Below are 21,019 nucleotides of genomic sequence, written 5' to 3'. Positions count from 1 at the left end.
CACTCCCTTAGTGCAAAGAAGTAGTGTTGGTCTGCCATTCATGTCCGAAAATGTTTTATGGAATAAAAAAGGGACTTTAAGGCAAATCCAGTTCACTACCCCTTGTGCTGGAGACGTGAAAGAAGAATGATACAACTTTCCCTTGCATTTCCTGGCTAACTTGTCATGTTCTTGTGCAGTTAAATGTGGCTTTTGGAGCATACAGATGTCTACCTGCTTCCGAATTAAAAAGGCACAGACCATTTGCCTCTTAACCACCCCACATGCCCTTGCCATTCCAGGACGTGATGTACAACTCATCTGTTGTTATGTTGACTGACTAGTAACTCCCTGAAATGTGCTCTTTGATAGTCCTTACAACCTGTTAACACCTGGGATGACATAATCAATGCAAGTGTTAATATATCGCCCCACCAAACTATTGCAACCATAATTCTCCAACCTTCCGTGCCCGTGCAGTGACCAATACCCCAAACTGCACTGCAACAACCTGTAAGGTCCAACCCCATTCCATGGGCTGCGTTTCCCAACATTAACCCGCTAACAATAAAACAGTAAGTAAACCCATAGGCGCTACACTCAGCCTCCTATGAGTTGTACTAAAAGAAAGTCTAAGAAGGCCCAAACACACACGCAGTGGGGCCGGTGGGAGGACATGAACCAGAACCCCCAAGGCAACCACGGCCGGCAGCGACCTCTGGCCCAGCTCTTGATGGCTGAAGAGCTTGGAGGAGCGCAAGGTGGGGATAACAGAGTTTCCCACTCCCGGCATTTGAGCGACACTTATTATCACCCGCCACAACAATTATGATGTGAGTGTCGCTGTGTATTGAGTCTACTGCTGTTGTCTAAACTTGCTGCATGGACTTGAACTGTCATGCTTCCATTCTACAGTCTACGTCCACACTATTGTGGCAACCTCCTGGCCCACAAGCATGGTCCAAGAGTTCAGGATAGGGACTCAATGTAGTGGATTGCCATGTGTGATTTTCTCAAAGAAATGATGCTTGCCTTTCATATTGATACAGAGCATACCGGGGGTAGAGGCGCATATGGGACCCCCTGGATCTCAGGAGTTTCTTGGCCTCATCGAAAGGCCTCCTGTGTTTTGATCCCAAAGTCCAGATAGAATTAGATTCTATTGCTGTCATATGTAATCTCTTCAAGTTTCAGATAGTATCCTGAGTTTGTCCTGATATGACAAAAGCTATGGCATTACCATTGTAGGTGGTAGACCAGGGATCAGACGCTGTGACAGGGATCTGTGCACTCTTTTTCTATCTTTGTATTGTGCAGAGATTATGACTATTGTGGCATTTTAGGTATGAAGTCCTGCAGGAAGACATCCATTTGACCCTTCTCAGTACCCTCAGGGAGCCCCAGCACAAGTACATTGTTGCATCAGGAGTGGTTTTCCAGGTTCCACAGTTTGGCCGCATGCTGCAGGACCGTTGCCTGCACCGCTGCAATTCTTGAGCCCCGCTTATCAGACACATCATCCAGGGCAGACGTGCAGCGTTCCACCTCTGTTGTATGTTCCATAAGCTTTTCCATGTCACATCTGATTGCCAACATTGTGACTGCCACAGACTCTATTGTGCCCCCAATTCAGTTGTTACCATTCAAAATTAGTTGTTTGAGGTCTGCCGGCCCTGATTTCTCAGTGCTGACTCTCCTGAGCAGCCCTGCACTTGTCTGACATTGTCCAAGTCTTTCTGCATTCTGCATACAAAGCTCTCTACTATAGACCCCTTCGGTCCATCAGGCCAGCCGCCACCTGCCTTCTTCTCGTTGGCTATGCCACGCTGTGTGAAACAGTTATTGTGAAGCGTTAATGCTTTAATGCTGGTATGGTTCTTGTTGTCATCGGAGAACTGCTTCAATGTTGGCTCTATGATGATCGCAAAAGTGGTGCTGAACTCTCTGTACAGGAGCCACAGGGTCCACTGCAGAGTCTGATCCTGACCTCTGCTGGTGCTGAGGCTGCTTCCAGGCCCAAACACTTAAAACCTCTGCCAAACCGAAGTCAAGCGCCTGAAGCGTCCACTGCCCACCGACTCCACAGCCCAGGGAGTCAATGCCACTGCTTTCACAGTATGTCTGTACCCTGTGCTAGGGACCAAGATAGCTGAGTGGAGTCACCTCCATCACTGCTCCCAGGGCAGGCGCCTCGGGCGGGATGGGGTCCATCTTCTACCTCAGCCGGAGGCCCACATGTGCTGCCGAAAGTTTCCCATGATGGAACACCAGCACGCTCGTGGAAAAGCCTCCCTGCTGTCCCTGATGTTACGAGGCAGCAAGCACCATCCCAGTCACCAGCAGGAGGCGCCCTGGGAGGGAGCCACTCAAGGCCACTGGCACACCAGAAACCCAGCAGCCAGTGAACACATGGAAGACACTGTTCACCTGAACTGGAGGGGCCGACAGCCTGCCCCTGCTCCGCTCCACTGATGTCAGGCTGGCTCACACAACCACTGGAGCACCCGTTGTCAGTTTTGGCATTGTGCCTGGCAGTGCAGTGGAGCTGGCAGCTCAGTCACATTGGCGGCATGGCCGATTTGCTGTGAGGCAGTGTTACTCATCCGCCATCTTGCCCCCCCTACCATGTACGTATACTTTTTAGTGTTTTGATCATAAGAAGATGTAATTAAAAGAAAAGACAAGAACTTCTCTTTGTGGTCATCGGAAATGTCCTGGATTCTGTTAATAGTGGGGTGGCAATAGTAGGTTAGGTCATGTTGTGGTTGCTTGATGGCCTTGGGAGTTCTTGGAAGTTGTGGGGGCTTTTAACCAGATAATAATATTGGATTCACTCCTGTTGATAGCCGAAGGGGGTGTTGGTAAAAACTGAGCGCACGGACCCAGGTGTTAGAGTCAAGAATTTGCAGTCTGCAGAATGTGTGCTGGGGACACAAAAGGAGAGCTTGACAGATGATATTTCTATCCCCAGTCATGCCAGCCTGGCCTTGTGTGAAGAAAAGAGAATGAGTGCCATCTTTGTATGTGGTGTATTGCTAAATTAGCCACTGAAATGCATGATGAAATAATTAAATTAGAGGTAAGGGTTCCCAAAAATGCATGGCACCCTCACTAGGTCAAAGGGAGACATTCACACTAAGAACACAAATCTAGGAAGGCAATTGTCCATTGTGAGGCCTGTAGGAAGAAGCTATCTGGAACCAAAGGCACATGCTTTGAGGGCTTCCTGTACTGACTAGGTGTATTCAAGCGATGCCTCAAGGAGTAGGACAGCACGCGCTCCTCTTTTTATTACCTAGGCCCCGAACATCCAGCTTTTACAGGCAGAAAAGCTGGGAGGAACTTGTGACACTCATAATCCAGGCAGTCTTCTTCAGATTGTTCTCGATTAGCAGAATTACCTATACTGCTGCTATCCAGGACAAATGAATAGACAATGGAATGACATGTTGATAATCGTGGTGCTGTGAGGTAACTCTGGCAGAGCAGCAGTGTCTGCCCGCACAGTTCAGTTAAGAATCGAATAGGCTGGTTGGAGGGGTGTTGCCCTGGCCCGTCCTTATCTTCTTCAAATAGTTACAAAAAATCATTACATAGGAGAAATGACCCAATTGTGAAATTATATAGTTTTATTATGCTAATAAACATAAGAACAAATCAGCCCACCATTTTACAACCTTTTTATCTACATTGTATGCGATACAGTATAATGAAGATACATCATGGTTTTCACAAGTTGAATGAGCCAACACCTGACCAATGTTTTGCGCTTAGCATTTTATCAAGACTTATAATTGTTCCATTTCTGATGATAATTATTCTTTGAACAAATTTGTAGCGATCAACCTTTTTTTTTATTCATTGGTCTTATAATTTGAATTTCCTTCATGGGCTCAAACATGATTGATCGTTTTTATTTTTTAAAGGAAGCACTGTTTGTAGCTGAGTGGCCTATGTTGCAGCATTACAGATGATTCATGTAAAGCGAGATTCAGCAGAAAGGGGCGCAGGGCAACATTCCTGCAAACCTTTCATATGGTACTTCACTCTTAAATCAGGGTGGGGCTTGATCTTTGGTCCCTCTCGAACAATGCCTTTGACCGGTCTCCTTTTTTTTATTTATTTTTTTAAACATTTTTTAATTTGTATAAAGCGCCACACGGCCATAGGCCTCAGGGTGCACAAATAAACAAAGCAAAACGAGCACGGAGAAATCAGCTGGGAGCAGCCAGAGATCAGCAAGGAGAGTTGAACAATAAGGTGCTTGTAATTCCTGAGGCCTGCCGAGAGCTTTATGGGGATGGTGGTGTGGGGGTCGGAGGGGGGTGTTTTCCGTAACCTGGAGCTTTATGAGGATGGTGGTGTGGGGGATGAGGGGGTGTTTTCCGTAACCTGGCCCGTAGTTACCATGTCCAGTTACTAGAGGGCAGCAGGGGAATCAATGTGCAGAGGGGTTTATAGAGACCCCTTACTAGCGGAAGTGTGCAGATCTGCATTGTTTATTGCAGGCCTTCTTCATGCACAGAGTGCAACTCATGTGAATTATTTAGTTATTCGAGTGTTTGTGGGTGCTATGGATACCAGATGCTTCACAGCCTGTGTCAGCCTTGCACATAGTGACGTGACATTGCAAGTATGACATCAAAGATTACATAATATCGCATGACATAACATGACGTACATGCCAATATCACAAGGCCACCGTTATGTTAAATGAAGGAATGAAGGATACAGAAATATGCATTTAAATAAAGCAAAAAATAAACAAAGCTCCCTTAAAAGCAAAAACATGTCCTTCAGTAAAATAATTGAAATTTGGAAGGAAGAATTATAATGTAACACAAGGATGTAATGAAGTCAGCAAGAATGTGTGTGTGTACGGGCAGGGTGGAGGAAGAAGGGGGACACCCCTGTAAATGGAGAAGGAAGGTATACATTGAAAAGTAGAATTCAGTGCTAACATTGCAGGCCAAGATACATTTGGGAACACGAAATAGAGCACCGTATGTCACAGCAGACAAGAAGAAGGCGCAGAGGGGTGAATAGATAAGCATATATTTCAAAAAGAAAAATGAGCAAAACTCCCTTAAAACGTAACATTACTTTCGGTAACACATTCGAAATTTGGAAGAAAGAGTTCAAATAGAACACACGGTTGAAAAGAGGTGGAAGTCCAGAAAGGAGTGTGTGTGTGTGTGTGTATGTGGTATGAGGGACACCACTATCAAGGTAGAAGATACGGTCTACATTTAATAGAACATTAACATTCAAACACTTCTGTCAAGCTTTAAAGATAATAGACAGCTGACAAAAAAGGCCCGTTTTTACAGATCTCAATTCCTGTAACACAAGATTTTCCTTCATAAATTCAAAAGTAAAGGGGCGTGGGGCGATAGTCACATCAAGTGTACAGCTGGTGCTTTAAATAAGGATGACAGATGCTGTTGAGGCATTCCCTCCACACAATGCAGCAAGATCTTTGCCCTTCGCATGTATGAAAGGACTGGAGACATGAGCTGATAGACACCTTGATCCAGAATGGGCTCAGTAAAGAGAGTGCTTTGATAGCATTCTTGCCATGGGCTTCAGGGAACCTAAGACTTGAAAGCACCCGGGCAGGCATCCCATACTATGAGGCAACATTTTAACATGTGCTTCCTGGCCAAGAAGACTCTGGCAGGGAATATTGTCGAGTTGTGTGTGAAGCACGCTCCCCCTGGGATTTCCTGACCCTGGATGAATACCGCCAGGAAAAACGTGTTAGGCGTTTCTGAGACATTAATGATGACCAAAAGGTGACTGACAAGGCACTGTTCACTGTGCAATGAGTCCATACGTTAGTGGACATTTCCCCTACACCCCACACTCCGCCCCTGCCGCCTACTACCACCTGTGCCACCGCTGCCCACACTCCCCGCTCCTTCTTGCCTCTTTCTCACGCAGATTCCTCATCGAGCCTTTCCCTTGACGCACGTCCTGCTGAAGCCATGAAAATGGAGGCGAGGTTCCGCTCGGACCCCTGCACCAATTTTCATGGCAGCCATATTCATTTATCCAGATACTGATTCGATCGGTCATGCACTTACGGTAATGTGTGCTATCTGACTTATTACAGGCCTCAAACACCTTAGAGTTTGCTTGGGGTGCTAATGGCAAAAATACCCCCTACTTTGAACCCTACTGGGTGGAATGAGCCATCGCCCAATTGCGAGCACTATGTTTGGGCATACTACCTTGGGCACCCGGCCATTACCACATATATGGTCCTCATAAAGCGGCATTATTGCTTAAATAGAAAAGACAATTAGGATATTTGTGGTTTTTTAAGTAAACTGCAGTTTATAATTTTTAGAATGCAAATATGACGGTAATATGTAAATTTGATGATCGCCCGAAAGACTGCAGTTATTTTGCCTGTTTCAATAGAGCAAATAACCTGCATGGAAAAGGTGACGTCAATGCACACTGTCCTGTTGTAGATACAGAAAGCGTGTGTTTCAGTTGCCATGTTACTCAACTGTTACGATAATGTGACAATTAAAATACAAGTAGCAGCAGACTACTTGTATATACAATAGAAGACAATTGCAATAACCTAACATATCGCTTCAGCATATCGTTTAAGGTCAATGTAATATTCCAAATGGGAAGTCCTCCTTAATTCCAATTTCTAACAGATGGAACAGGGAAAGTATATTTTGTGTATGTATTTATGGCGCCATCAAGCAGCTTCGCCATTAAGGCCACCTTACTAATCAACAATATCTATCCGTTCAGTTTTTTTGCTGCAAAAATGCTACCAGCGTCTGAAGCTCTGAAGCCAAGCTTGTCCTGAACACGCCATGTTTGATAGTGACGTGGAGCTGGAGGCGGCGCTTAGCAGCAGGCAAGATGTCGAATCTTCTGGGGAAAGATAACCTGCGTCAACATGTTTAAACCGTCAACATTGCGCCTACAGAACGGCGCTGTGAGCTAGACGAGCAAGGCTGAGCTCATCAAAAGGCTGGGAACCTGCTGGTGTTTTTCTGTAGAGAAGAAGAGAGGCTGTTGAGCGATTCCCTCGACACAAAGCGGCATGATCTTTGCCCCTTCCTCGTATGCAGGGTCTGGAGGCATGAGCTGGTAGCACGTTGATCCAGGATGGGCTCGGCAAAGAGAGCGCTTTGATAACATTCTTGCCATGGGCTTCGTGGAACCTAAGACTTGCATGGCCCTGGGCGGGCATCCATTTTTTTTCAGTTCTGCTGTCGGACCAAGAAGCGCCTGGCATGGAATATTTTCGAGGTGCTTGTGCAGTACCCTGTGGTTGCTCTTTTCTGACTGTGAATGCATTCCCCCCAAAAGAACTGTGTCAGGAGTTAATTAGTGGGACATTTATAATGACCATACAGTGGCAACAAAACAACATTCACTGTGGAATGGGCTAATTTGTTAATATGGAACTAATATGAATTTTTCCTCAATTTATTTTTGTTGTCATTAGTATTATTATTCCTTAACTGCTTTGGGATTAACTGACATCTCTTGCACTGACCCATGTCTCTGCATTTGAAATTCTGTTCACAGTGGGAAGGTATGCACCCTAGTCATATATGGTGGTGAAATAAGTCATCTACTCGGACCCTCACTTCGAGGCATCCCATGCCTTTATCCATAGACCCTCACTTCGAAGCATCCCATGCCTTTATCCATGGACCCTCACTTCGAGGCATCCCATGCCTTTATCCATGGACCCTCACTTCGAGGCATCCCATGCCTTTATCCACAGACTCTCACTTCCAGGCATCCCATGCCTTTATCCACAGACCCTCACTTCGAGGCATCCCATGCCTTTATCCACAGACCCTCACTTCGAGGCATCCCATGCCTTTATCCACAGACCCTCACTTCCAGGCATCCCATGCCTTTATCCACAGACCCTCACTTCCAGGCATCCCATGCCTTTATCCACAGACCCTCACTTCCAGGCATCCCATTCCTTTATCCACAGACCCTCACTTCGAGGCATCCCATGCCTTTATCCACAGACCCTCACTTCGAGGCATCCCATGCCTTTATCCACAGACCCTCACTTCCAGGCATCCCATGCCTTTATCCACAGACCCTCACTTCGAGGCATCCCATGCCTTTATAGACAGACCCTCACTTCGAGGCATCCCATGCCTTTATCCACAGACCCTCACTTCGAGGCATCCCATGCTTTTATCCACAGACCCTCACTTCGAGGCATCCCATGCATTTATCCATGGACCCTCACTTCGAAGCATCCCATGCCTTTATCCACAGACCCTCACTTCGAGGCATCCCATGCCTTTATCCACAGACCCTCACTTCCAGGCATCCCATGCCTTTATCCACAGACCCTCACTTCCAGGCATCCCATGCCTTTATCCACAGACCCTCACTTCGAGGCATCCCATGCCTTTATCCACAGACCCTCACTTCGAGGCATCCCATGCCTTTATCCACAGACCCTCACTTCGAGGCATCCCATGCCTTTATCCACAGACCCTCACTTCCAGGCATCCCATGCCTTTATCCACAGACCCTCACTTCGAGGCATCCCATGCCTTTATCCACAGACCCTCACTTCGAGGCATCCCATGCCTTTATCCACAGACCCTCACTTCGAGGCATCCCATGCTTTTATCCACAGACCCTCACTTCGAGGCATCCCATGCATTTATCCATGCCCGACCTTTCTCCGTGGATTTCCTGCATGGTGAAGGACACCCGTGAGGGCCTTTCCGTGTGATCAGCTTTATAATAGCTGCTATTGCCGTCTCAGGCGTCCAGAGTAAGAGGCATGGCAGCCCATTGTTTGCCCGGATCTCCGTGCTGGGGACAGCTTCAACGGTATAGGATTCTCTAACCTAAGAAGAACGAGGCCCTCAGAGATCTGCCATGGCGTCCTTGTGCCCGCCCACGAACGGTTAAATATATAGATGCGGTTCCTCAATGTGAATCCTGAGAAACCCATATATCCCAGTAAGGCTAGACATGTCACTGGTTTGCAGTGCCAGTTATCATTGATAGTGCAATAGTAGGCGAACAAGACAGAATAATTTGCATAGGTTAAAATAAAGTGCATTTTTGTCAATCATTTGCTCGCACACGCCAGATACCCCTTTTTTTGATGGTGTATCCTATTATCTGGACTAACTCTCTGGCAGTTGTCTACCCTTCCTTTCCTAACCTCATGCCCCCTCCATGGGATCCATACATGAGTCCTCTTTCGAGCTCGATGAATCCATTCTGTTTTCACAGGGAGACTGATGGGCAGTTGATAACAGCGACAGACACAAACAGACGAGCCCGATTCTGAATAATGTAGCCCCTTTCAGTATCAATAAAAGAGCAGGGTGACGACTTTGTCTCTCTGTTTACTCTGAAAGTAGACCAAGACGGCCTGGACGTCTCCTCCGCCAGTTCATCAGAAACCCAAGCGGCGTGCATTCGCTTTCCCGCAGACATGTTTTCTGAGCTTGTAACTGCATGCGAAGCTGCCAGAATTATAAATAGGCCGAGCTGCCCATGCATGCTAATGTTATGTTGTAAGCAGTTTTGTTGACAAGTGCTAATACTTCTTTCATACTATCATCAAAAGCAGCTAATACAACAGCCATTACTCGCTGGCTCGCCAGGCAAGACATGATGGATGGTGACCTTAATACGGGGAGCCCAGTTTTGAAAGTTAAACAACTTGCAATAAATCATAACATTATTACAATGCGGTGTAATTGGTTAAGGCCTGTTTATTTCCTAAACAGGGTGAGAAAAGTCTGTTTTGGCACTTTTAATTTGCAAAGTGCATTTTCATTATGAATGGCAGTTTAATATTCTCCTGCCTTTGTCATGCAAAATATGCGACAAGCAAGCAATTTATTAATTGGGCGAAATTGCGCGGCGAGCGTATATGTCCCGTGGTATCTTCACTGATGAGCGCATCCGTGTAATAAATGTGTTAGATGGGACATGCTTAAAGTGCGCAACTGGAAGGAAAGGTGTTTTTAGACCATGTATTTTTCTGTTTAGATAATTAGAAAGTGTGGAATCGAGGCTCTATCCACGGCAGAAGCACACATGTAATGGGCCTCATTTTTCTCCTCACACCTCCCAGCTCTCTAGCCAATCAGCTAGCTTGGAATACAGGCTCTAACTGCACTTTAAGGCTGCATTCCAAGCTTCCTTTTGTGATGTCTACACATTGGGCACAGGTCAAGGAGACTTGGACAAGCTGCCTCACAACAATGGGACCTCGACAAAAGGAGGTGCATGGACGGGGCCCCTCACCCATCTTAATTTGTAAGACCCTCAAGGTCCTCCTGAAGATATCCAGAGGAGTACACAAAAAGGAACTGTGCATTGTGGAGTGAATGATTTTAACTTGTTCCATAAAAATGCAAGAATCTAAACACTTTTAAATTCATAGACTGGTGGTGTCCCTTAAGCCCTACACAGCACTTTACATGGGTGAAGGCCGACAAATAAAACACCCATGCCTTCACCCATGTAAAGCTCTGTGAAAGGCATTAGGGAGACCACGGATGATGTCACGACCTTCAAGATCCTTCTAGGACACTGGAAAATTCGGCGCAGGAAGCATCCTGAAGGGCTCTTCACCCTCTGCCTGCCTGTCTGTCTCAGGCCAGGGGTGGGGTCATAATGCTGCCCAATAGAATATCACAGCAGAGGCCCACTCAGCTGTGTATGTTTGTATGTTTATGTGTGCGTGTGTGCGTTTGTGCGTGTGTGAGAGAGAGAGATTGTATTTTTAAAGTGTGCCTCCGTGAGTAACAGAGTATTTGCAGTAATGAAGTGTTCTGGTGAATGCTGTGTGCATGACTGAGAGGCTGTGTGAGTGCAGGCCTATGTGGATGCTGCTACTATGTACTGAGGCCCTGATTGTGAACTCTGTGTAAAATAAGAAAAGTGTCATTCGACGAAGGAAAGACACTTTTCTTATTTTACCTGGAGTTTGCAATCAGGCCTTTAATGTCTGTGTCTGTGTAAGTGTTCTGGGGGGTGCTGAGTGAATGGCTGAAAGAAGCTATATGAGTGCGTGACTGCTTGTGTGAGTGTTGCGAATGTGTATTGAGGCCCTGATTCTGAGCTCTGTGTAAAATAAGAAAAGTGTCCTTCCGTGATGGAAAGACCCTTTTCTTATTTTACATGGAACTTACAATCAGGTCCTGATTGTGTGTGAGCAGGGGAGTTGCTAGGTCTGGAAAAGACCCGGGGCTATGCTGATGTTCGAACTCTTGGGACTGGGGGCTAGCTAGTCTTTTGGCTGTAGCTCCTGAGATTCTATCCGGGGCTACAACCAAAAGATCAGGGGCTATAGCCCCCTTAGCCCCCCCCTAGCAACGCCCCTGTGTGTGAGTTAGTGTTCTGGCTGGTGGCATGTGTATGGTTGAAAGAGAAGCTGTATGGGTGCGTGGCTGCTTGTGTGCATTTGTCTATATTAATGTGTGTGCATGCGTGAGTGAAGCGTCCTGCTGGGTGTCATGCACCTACTCAGGCAGATGCACATATTTATATTTACATGTACTCAAGCAGTCACACACCCATACACCTTCTCTCAATCATTCAGTGATTTAGCGAAGCCGTATGGAGGTGTAACTGCTTAGATATCTGTCTGAATGAAGTGTTCTAGTGAGTGCTGTGCGTATGATTGAGAGAGGCTGTATGGGTGCATGACTGCTTGTGTGCATTTGCCTATATTAATGTGTGTGCATGCGTGAGTGAAGCGTCCTGCTGGGTGTCATGCACCTACTCAGGCAGATGCACATATTTATATTTACATGTACTCAAGCAGTCACACACCCATACACCTTCTCTCAATCATTCAGTGATTTAGCGAAGCCGTATGGAGGTGTAACTGCTTAGATATCTGTCTGAATGAAGTGTTCTAGTGAGTGCTGTGCGTATGATTGAGAGAGGCTGTATGGGTGCATGACTGCTTGTGTGCATTTGCCTATATTAATGTGTGTGCATGCGTGAGTGAAGCGTCCTGCTGGGTGTCATGCACCTACTCAGGCAGATGCACATATTTATATTTACATGTACTCAAGCAGTCACACACCCATACACCTTCTCTCAATCATTCAGTGATTTAGCGAAGCCGTATGGAGGTGTAACTGCTTAGATATCTGTCTGAATGAAGTGTTCTAGTGAGTGCTGTGCGTATGATTGAGAGAGGCTGTATGGGTGCATGACTGCTTGTGTGCATGTGTTTATATGAATGTGTGCATGCGTGTGTGAAGGGTTCTGTTGGGTGCTGTGTGAATGAATTATTCACATGGCGCCCAGCAGAACACTTACTCAGGCAGATGCACATATTCATATGGACATGTACACAAGCAGTCACACACCCATACACCTTCTCTCAATCATTCAGTGATTCAGATAATCTATATGGACATGTGACTGCTTGTGTGCTTGTGTATGTGAATGTGTGTATCTGTGTGAATGAAGTGTTCTGATGGGTATATGATAGAGAGAAGCTATATGGGTGCATGACTGCCCGTGTCTATATGAACATGTTTATCTGCGTGAGTGAAATGTGTGGCTTGGTGACATGTGAATGACTCAATCACATAGCGCCCATCAGCACACTTACTCATGCAGAGACACATGTGCATGTTTACATGCACACAAGCAGTCACCCCCGTCATACAGCTTCGCTAAAACATCCAATGATCAGAGAATCTGCATGGGGGCATGGCTGCTTGTGTGCATGTGTTTATATGAATGTGTGCATGCGTGTAATATGGCGCCCATCAGCACACTTACTCATGCAGAGGCACATGTGCATGTTTACATGCACACAAGCAGTCACCCCCGCCATACAGCTTCGCTAAAACATCCAATGATCAGAGAATCTGCATGGGGGCATGGCTGCTTGTGTGCATGTGTTTATATGAATGTGTGCATGCGTGTAATATGGCGCCCATCAGCACACTTACTCATGCAGAGGCACATGGGCATGTTTACATGCACACAAGCAGTCACCCCCGCCATACAGCTTCACTAAAACATCCAATGATCAGAGAATCTGCATGGGGGCATGGCTGCTTGCGTGCATGTGTTTATATGAATGTGTGCATGCGTGTAATATGGTGCCCATCAGCACACTTACTCATGCAGAGGCACATGTGCATGTTTACATGCGCACAAGCAGTCACCCCCGCCATACAGCTTCGCTAAAACATCCAATGATTCAGAGAATCTGAATGGGGGCATGGCTGCTTGCGTGATTGTTTATACCTGCACGACTGAAGGGCTCTGCTTAGTGCCGTGTGAATTATTAATTCACACAGCACCCACCAGAACACTTACTCAGGCAGACACCCATATTAACTTATACATGCACACAAGCAGTAATGCCCCCATACAGATTCTCTCGATCATTCAATGCTTGAGAGAAGCCGTGTGGGGGCTTGACTGCTTGTGTACCTGTGTATGTGTATACAAATGTGTGTGTGTGTGTGTGTGGGCTCAGGTTTGGAGGGGTCATTGGTGCAGGGCAAAACCAAGGTGAGAATTTTTTTTCTTGCTGTGTGCCCTGCATGCAGCCGGCAAGAACGTGTTTTCTTACCACGGTATTGGCCTGCACCAATGCCCCCTCCGACCCCACAAACACACATTCATATACACATGCACACAAGTAGTCACACACCCATCCAGCTTTCTCAGCCATTCACATGACACCCACCAAAACACTTCACTCACGAAGATACACGCATTCATATAGTTGTGTGAGTGAAGTGTTCTGGTGGGTGCCCTGTGAATTATTGAGAGAGGCTCTATGGATGCGTGATTGCTTGTGTGCATGTTTATCTGAGTGTGTGCATCTGTGGACCGGGGCTTTGAGGGGGCGTTGGTGTAGGGCAATACTAAGGTAAGGAAACATGTTGCTGGCTGCATGCGGTGTATGCAGTCAGCAAGAAAATGCATTTATTTTAATTTTTATAACACGCGGCTCACCCATAGGTCTCAGGTCGCACATAAAAACAGACAACAAAGGGGTAAGACAGATCAGATAAAGGACGTTCCATTATGCCAGGCTAAAGAGGTGAATCTTTATTTTTTTCCTTAAAACTGTTAGAAAGGTTATCTTTCTCAGATCGGGAGGGAGTACATTCCAAGCCAGGAGGCCTGAATATCAAAGGAAGTACCACCAAACCCTTTCAGCTTAAATTTGGGTTTTTGGAGGCTGGCCTTATCAACCAATCAAAGCTAGCGGCTGGGTTGTTAAACCCTGGTGAGTTTATAGAGATAGACAGGGGTTTGGAGGTTCTGGCATGTATGGCCCAACGTCAGGGTCTTGTGGGTGACCCGATGTTTCCACAGTAGCCAATGAAGCTCCCTCCTCGCTTGGGTGATGTGATCTCATCTGGCTAGATACTTAGTAGCCCGGACTGCCACATTTTGAATCACCTGGAGTGCTGCCAGTTTTGCGTGGTAGGTGCCCAGAAACAGACTGTTACAGTAGTCCAGGCGTGAGTTGACCAATGCTGATGTGAGGAGGGACATGTTCTCAAGGGACAAGAATGGATCAATGTGAGTGAGAAGTTTATTAATATATAGCCACAAGATGCTTGCAGCAGGACTATGTGGGGCTTCATGGTGAGTTTAGCGTCGAGCATAACCGTTATGGTTTTAACACTTTTTGCAACTGGGATGATGGATCCATCTATGTTAAAGCTATGAAAGTCTGCAGATTGTTTTTTCAGCCGATGCCTCGGGGCAACAGTCAGGAGCTTGGTTTTGTCTTTGTTCAAAACGAACACATTGGTTGCCATCCAAGCCTGGATTGTGCCGTAGACCGTATTGATGGTTGCCGTGTCTTTTGTACGCATACCCGAAAGCTTCAGGACAACCTGGGTGTCATCAGCGTAGTTAGCATATTGCACACCCAGGTCATCAAGAAGTGTCAGGAAGGACAAAATGAAAATATTAAAAGCAGTCTGCGAGATGCAGGATCCCTGTGACACCCCACAAGAAATGGGCTCAGGAGTGGAAGCTGCATTGTCCACGGCGACTGTGGCATTGCAGGGTCCCGAAAAAGGATGCAACCCACCGAACCACAGCCTCAGAACAGCCTGCTACCTCTCGCAGCATGTTGACCAAGAGTGAGTGATCCACGAGGTCAAAGGCTGCAGAGAGATCGAGCAGCATCAACAGGGCGGGGAGCCCGTTGTCCACAATAAGAGAGAGGTTGGATTTAAAATCGAGAAGGGCAGTCTCCGTACCATGTCTGGCTCTGAAGCCAGACTGGTGAGGACCAAGGATGTTGTATTCCTCGATACAGCTCTGGAATTGTAAAGCTGCTGCGCGATCCAACACTCTCAGCAGAAAGGGGACGTTTGTGATGGGTGATAGTTCCCAGCGTTGAAGGGATCAAGACTGCTTTTTTTGAAAAGTGGTGTAATCCAGGCCTCCTTCAGAAATTGCGGTACCAGGCCCTCAGCAATGGATAGATTCACAATCTTAGTAACCCACAGAACTTGAATAACCGAGCAATCTTTATGTACCCTTAATGGACAGATGTCTCCATGGCAGGTGGTTGGTTTCAGAGAGCTTATGATTTGAGAGACCTCAATCTCAGAACAAGGAGAGAAAAGGAACTTGTGGATTTTAGAAACTGGAGTGGTCTTAGAGTTAGGCCCAGAGATGGATGTATCCACCCGGGATGATGGAATGGTCTTCCAATCGGCACAGATGGCCTCCTGATGTTTAAGTATTTTTTGCTTGAATTTAATTGTCGGATTGCCTGACACCACTGTGAATCCTTGGTGAAGTAGGTCCCACCACTGACTTGCCCTCAAATTCCTTCAGGATTATGAAGAGATCCTTAGAGCTAGACGTGGCCTGAGAAATCCTGTTATTGCAGGTAGCGGTTTTAGTGGCTGTAATGCCTGTCTTAAGGTGCTGTGCGGCTTGTTTATACAGGGCAAGCGTAAGTGGCGAAGGGGATTTATGCCAAGTTCTTTCTGCTGCCCGCTTGGAGTGTTTCCACTCCAGTATGTCTTTGTTAAACTAGCAGTTCTTCGAGGAAACTGGTTTGACAACTCTGGTTTGAAGGGGGACGAGAGAGTTGACTGTTTTATTCAGAGTGTCCACAAGAAAGACGGGCAGGCTGGAGGCATTGTCAAATCTTTCGAGCCCAATGAGCTTGGTTTTAAGAATGGGCAAACGATTCTCAGCAACAACGTTTTTTAAGGTTTCTTGAAGTCGTGATGTAATTGGGACTAACATTGATCCTCATAGGAGGGGCAGGAGGAATGAGAGACGATGCAAGAGAATGATCTGACCACAGGCACGCTTGTATAGAGATGTCAGACACTGGTAAGCAATGTGAGAGAATCCAATCAAGCGTGTGACCTGCAATGTGTGTAGGTTTACTCACTGCTTTGGAATACCCTAGAAAACCTACAGCTGCTAACAAGGAGGTAGCTGGTTTGTCAGAAGGGTCGTTGGCCCAGAGGTAAAAATCGCTAAGGATAATGACGGGGTGCTAGCTTAAGTAAGTCTGTTTAGAAGCCCGGTGAATTGTTCTTCAAAAGAGGACATAACTCTCGGTGGCCGGTATAGCGCAAGTATGGTAATGGAGACTTTGTGATTTATTTTGATTTTTAACGCTAAGCACTCACAGTCATCAGGAACCTTGCAAGGGACCACATGGCAGTCCAAGAGTTTATTGTCTTACTACTGCATGGTATTCTTTACTGCACATCTATGATAAAGTAAGCTTGATGCGTGCTATTACATGGCTAGACTGGCACTTTTTTGGTGCAGCCAGTCCAGCTATATTTTCCTCCTGTGGCATGGCACTTTTTACTGGCCATCAGTGGTAAAGCAAGCATTGTAAGTATTATTACATGTATAGACTATCTTACATTATTTTGGCATGCCATTTTTAATGGCAAGCCAACAGGAGTATGATCTTACAAGGGGATACTGGCATTTTGTGCAAAGCAATACTGGCATTATGCACAAAGCAAACATGTATGTTCTTATATCATTTAAATTTGTTTATTAGTGAAATTGTTACAGCTTCATTCCACAGTAAAATTTTAAGTAAGCAATGCTTAATTCAGAAGTTCATCAAACCACTGTGAATCCTTGGTGGAAGTAGGTCCCACCACTGACTTGCCCTCAAATTCCTTCAGGATTATGAAGAGATCCTTAGAGCTAGACGTGGCCTGAGAAATCCTGTTATTCCAGGTAGCGGTTTTAGTGGCTGTAATGCCTGTCTTAAGGTGCTGTGTGGCTTGTTTATACAGGGCAAGCGTAAGTGGCAAAGGGGATTTACGCCAAGTTCTTTCTGCTGCCCGCTTGGAGTGTTTCCACTCCAGTATGTCTTTGTTAAACTAGCAGTTCTTCGAGGAAACTGGTTTGACAACTCTGGTTTGAAGGGGGACGAGAGAGTTGACTCTTTTATTCAGAGTGTCCACAAGAAAGACGGGCAGGTTGGAGACATTGTCAAATCTTTCGAACCCAATGAGCTTGGTTTTAAGAATGGGCAAACGATTCTCAGCAACAACTTTTTTAAGGTTTCTTGAAGTCGTGATGTAATTGGGACTAACATTGATCCTCATAGGAGGGGCAGGAGGAATGAGAGACGATGCAAGAAAATGATCTGACCATAGGCACGCTTGTATAGAGATGTCAGACACTGGTAAGCAATGTGAGAGAATCCAATCAAGCGTGTGACCTGAAATGTGTGTAGGTTTACTCACTGCTTTGGAATACCCTAGAAAACCTACGGCTGCTAACAAGGAGGTAGCTGGTTTGTCAGAAGGGTCGTTGGCGCAGAGGTCAAAATCGCTAAGGATAATGACGGGGTGCTAGCTTAAGTAAGTCTGTTTAGAAGCCCAGTGAATTGTTCTTCAAAAGAGGACATAACTCTCGGTGGCCGGTATAGCACAAGTATGGTATGGGAGCCTTTGTGATTTATTTTGATTTTTAACGCTAAGCACTCACAGTCATCAAGAACCTTGCACGGGACCACATGGCAGTCCAAGAGTTTATTGTCTTACTACTGCATGGTATTCTTTACTGCACATCTATGATAAAGTAAGCTTGATGCGTGCTATTACATGGCTAGACCGGCACTTTTTGGTGCAGCCAGTCCAGCTATATTTTCCTCCTGTGGCATGGCACTTTTTACTGGGCATCAACGGTAAAGCAAGCATTGTAAGTGTTATTACGCGTATAGACTATCTTACATTATTTTGGCATGCCATTTTTAATGGCAAGCCAACAGGAGTATGATCTTACAAGGGGATACTGGCATTATGTGCAAAGCAATACGTGCATTGTGCACAAAGCAAACGTGTATGTTCTTATATTATTTAAATTTGTTTATTAGTGAAATTGTTACAGCTTCATTCCACATTAAAATTTTAAGTAAGCAATGCTTAATTCAGCAGTTCATCAAACATTACATTCGGCATGGAGCATGTCATACCAGTGTGTATGTTCTTATATGACAATACCGGCATATATTGGTGCAATGTGCTTGGAAATGTATCGGCACAGCCATCATGTTTTTTATACTGGCATATATTGTGAGAGAAGGCAGCAGGAAAATCAATTGGGAAATGCTCCCATGCACTGTTGGTGATTTGCATCTATTGTATTTTCTCATGAGTCACCCTACAAAACTGATTGCAAGGTGCCTGGCTTTTTACCCATTTTTTCATAAAGTGTGCTGCATAATGAACCATTTCAATCCATCATTCAAAAAATGTTCTGGGGGGAGAACCCCCACCCCCACTGAACTTGTGTTGGTTGATTCGGGCTCCTTTGCCGCACTCTGTCGCTCATGCAGATTTGTGGGAAATATTTATGTCCCTCCAATGAAAGAAATCACCATCCACCACTGCCTCGCAGGAAGCCCCATAGCGTTCAATCCCCTTACAATCCAGCCCTATTGTGTGCTGGATGACCTTTGCCCTGGTTAGAGGTCCTTGTCTTCATCTCGGCACTACTAACTTGTTAACTGTCATCTACCGTACCAAAAAGTCCTCTTGTGCGGGTTTTAACTCTTCAAAATTTGAGCTTAGCTTCAAAGCAATCTGAGTGACGTGTATTTTGGAGATGTACAGTAATTAACCAATTGTAAGTATGCAGGGTGTAACAGCTCACACTGTAATCAATACCGTTTATAGAGGCCTGGACAAGTACATGGCATTGATTTAGCCAACATATCAAATTATAATAGTTGTATTTAGTTATTTATACAAAAAATGCCTGATGATTGCCTAAAATCAAATTCTCATTTTTTCATAACTCTTCATTTAGTGCTATGAAAAAGAAATTAGGCTTGTAATTTATTAACCACTTTAAGACAGATTTACCAAGCAGAAATTAGGCAGGCATCACTATAACTTGTGCAAATGACGCATGACCCTCAGCAGAAAGTGAATTAGGAAAATAAGGAATCTAAAGCGCCTTGCAAATACATACTGTACGCAACAAATGCTTATATTCCCCACCCAAATATTACTAATGGGTGTTAATGTTAATGTTAAAGGACATTTGTACCGCGCACTATCACCACTGCAGTGGTCCCCTGGCGCTCTGGCGGCTCTGAAAGAGGAGGGGAGGTTGAGTTAGTGGGAGGAAGCAGGAAAAGTGCAAGAGAGCAGTGATGTGCCGTTGACAGCCTCAGCCCGGTGGGTCCGTTGGCTGGGCTTGGGGTGTTTTGTGGTCCGTAGTCGTCGTGTGCTGTTGTGAAAGTCTCTGTGTGGTTTGTTTTGTTGTTGCATTGTTGTGAAGTTTGTGCGGATTGCTGCGTTTTAGGTTTGTGGATGTGTTTGGTTAGAGTTTGAGAGGTGTATGCAGAGGGATGGAATTGTTAGTTGGTTGGTTAGTTGGCATTGCTGTCCTTGCAATGGTGGGATTCCATCTAGGTGCGCCACCTACTGACAGTCACTTTTCTATGTAGATTTGACGCAAGCTAGGTTCATAATTCTAAGTGTGGCACATGCTGACAGTCTCATTTCTATCTAGCGGCGACTCAAGTTAGGTTCAGAACTCTAAGTGTGGTGCATGCTGAGAATCATATATGCTAATAATCACATTTCTGAGATTCCATCTATGTGTGGCATACGCTAAAAATCACATTTCTGTCTAGATGCGACACAGGCTAAATTTGAGAATTCCCATCTAAGTGTGGCATATGCTAATAATCATATTTCTGTCTAGATGCGACACAAGCTAGGTTAGGAACTCTAAGTGTGGTGCAAAAGGGGAATAACCAACGAGTCATAAGAGTGTGCACAAAGGAAGGCAATTCAAATAATATTATACACCCATAAAATAATCAAAGCTACAGCAGAGTTGCTGATTCATTGAACAGATGCACGCTTCAGCCAGTAAAATAGCTCGGATAGTTATGTACTTGTTGCAGAGATCGTTTTACAACATACAATCACAAATATGAATCCTCATTTCCTCCTTAGAGGGAAACTCAGGATCTAGAAGCAACCTCTGCCTCACCACCTGATGGAAATTGAAGTCGCATTGACTCATAAACAACAAGCACCAGAGCAACTACAGAAAAATGTATTCTCTCTAGAGACTGCACAGTCATACTCAGAACAAGACAAGATCCGACAGACCACAAAAAAGAAGGCAAACACAAAGGAGCGTATGAACAGGAAGTAACAATAAACAAGGGAAGTCACATGAACACAATACCCTAGCCGAAGCTCTGGAACTAAACACCAGCAAGACTCTAATGTATAAGGTGTCTGACTATACTCTGATACACATGGGACAAGTAGTATCAGGAAGAGGCAGATAAACCATCATTAACTTTACAGAAACAATAATGGACCTGTACATATTTAAACAATAGCGTAAACATCAAAGTTTTGGTCTTAGTCGATCTTGAAGATCCAATGGCAGTCTGGTGCTTTGGACATCTGAGATCATTGTAAAGAACGTAGAAAATATACAGTGTCTGGTAAGCTTAGAAGATGGCACCTCTTTGGAAATGTCAACTTCAGGCAATATCAATATA

The sequence above is a fragment of the Ambystoma mexicanum genome, chromosome 6p (assembly GCF_040938575.1).
Source record: "Ambystoma mexicanum isolate Mex_15411 chromosome 6p, UKY_AmexF1_1, whole genome shotgun sequence".
Lineage (NCBI taxonomy): Eukaryota > Metazoa > Chordata > Amphibia > Caudata > Ambystomatidae > Ambystoma > Ambystoma mexicanum.
The sequence above is the reverse complement of the archived record's forward strand: the minus strand, read 5'-3'. Positions refer to the sequence as shown.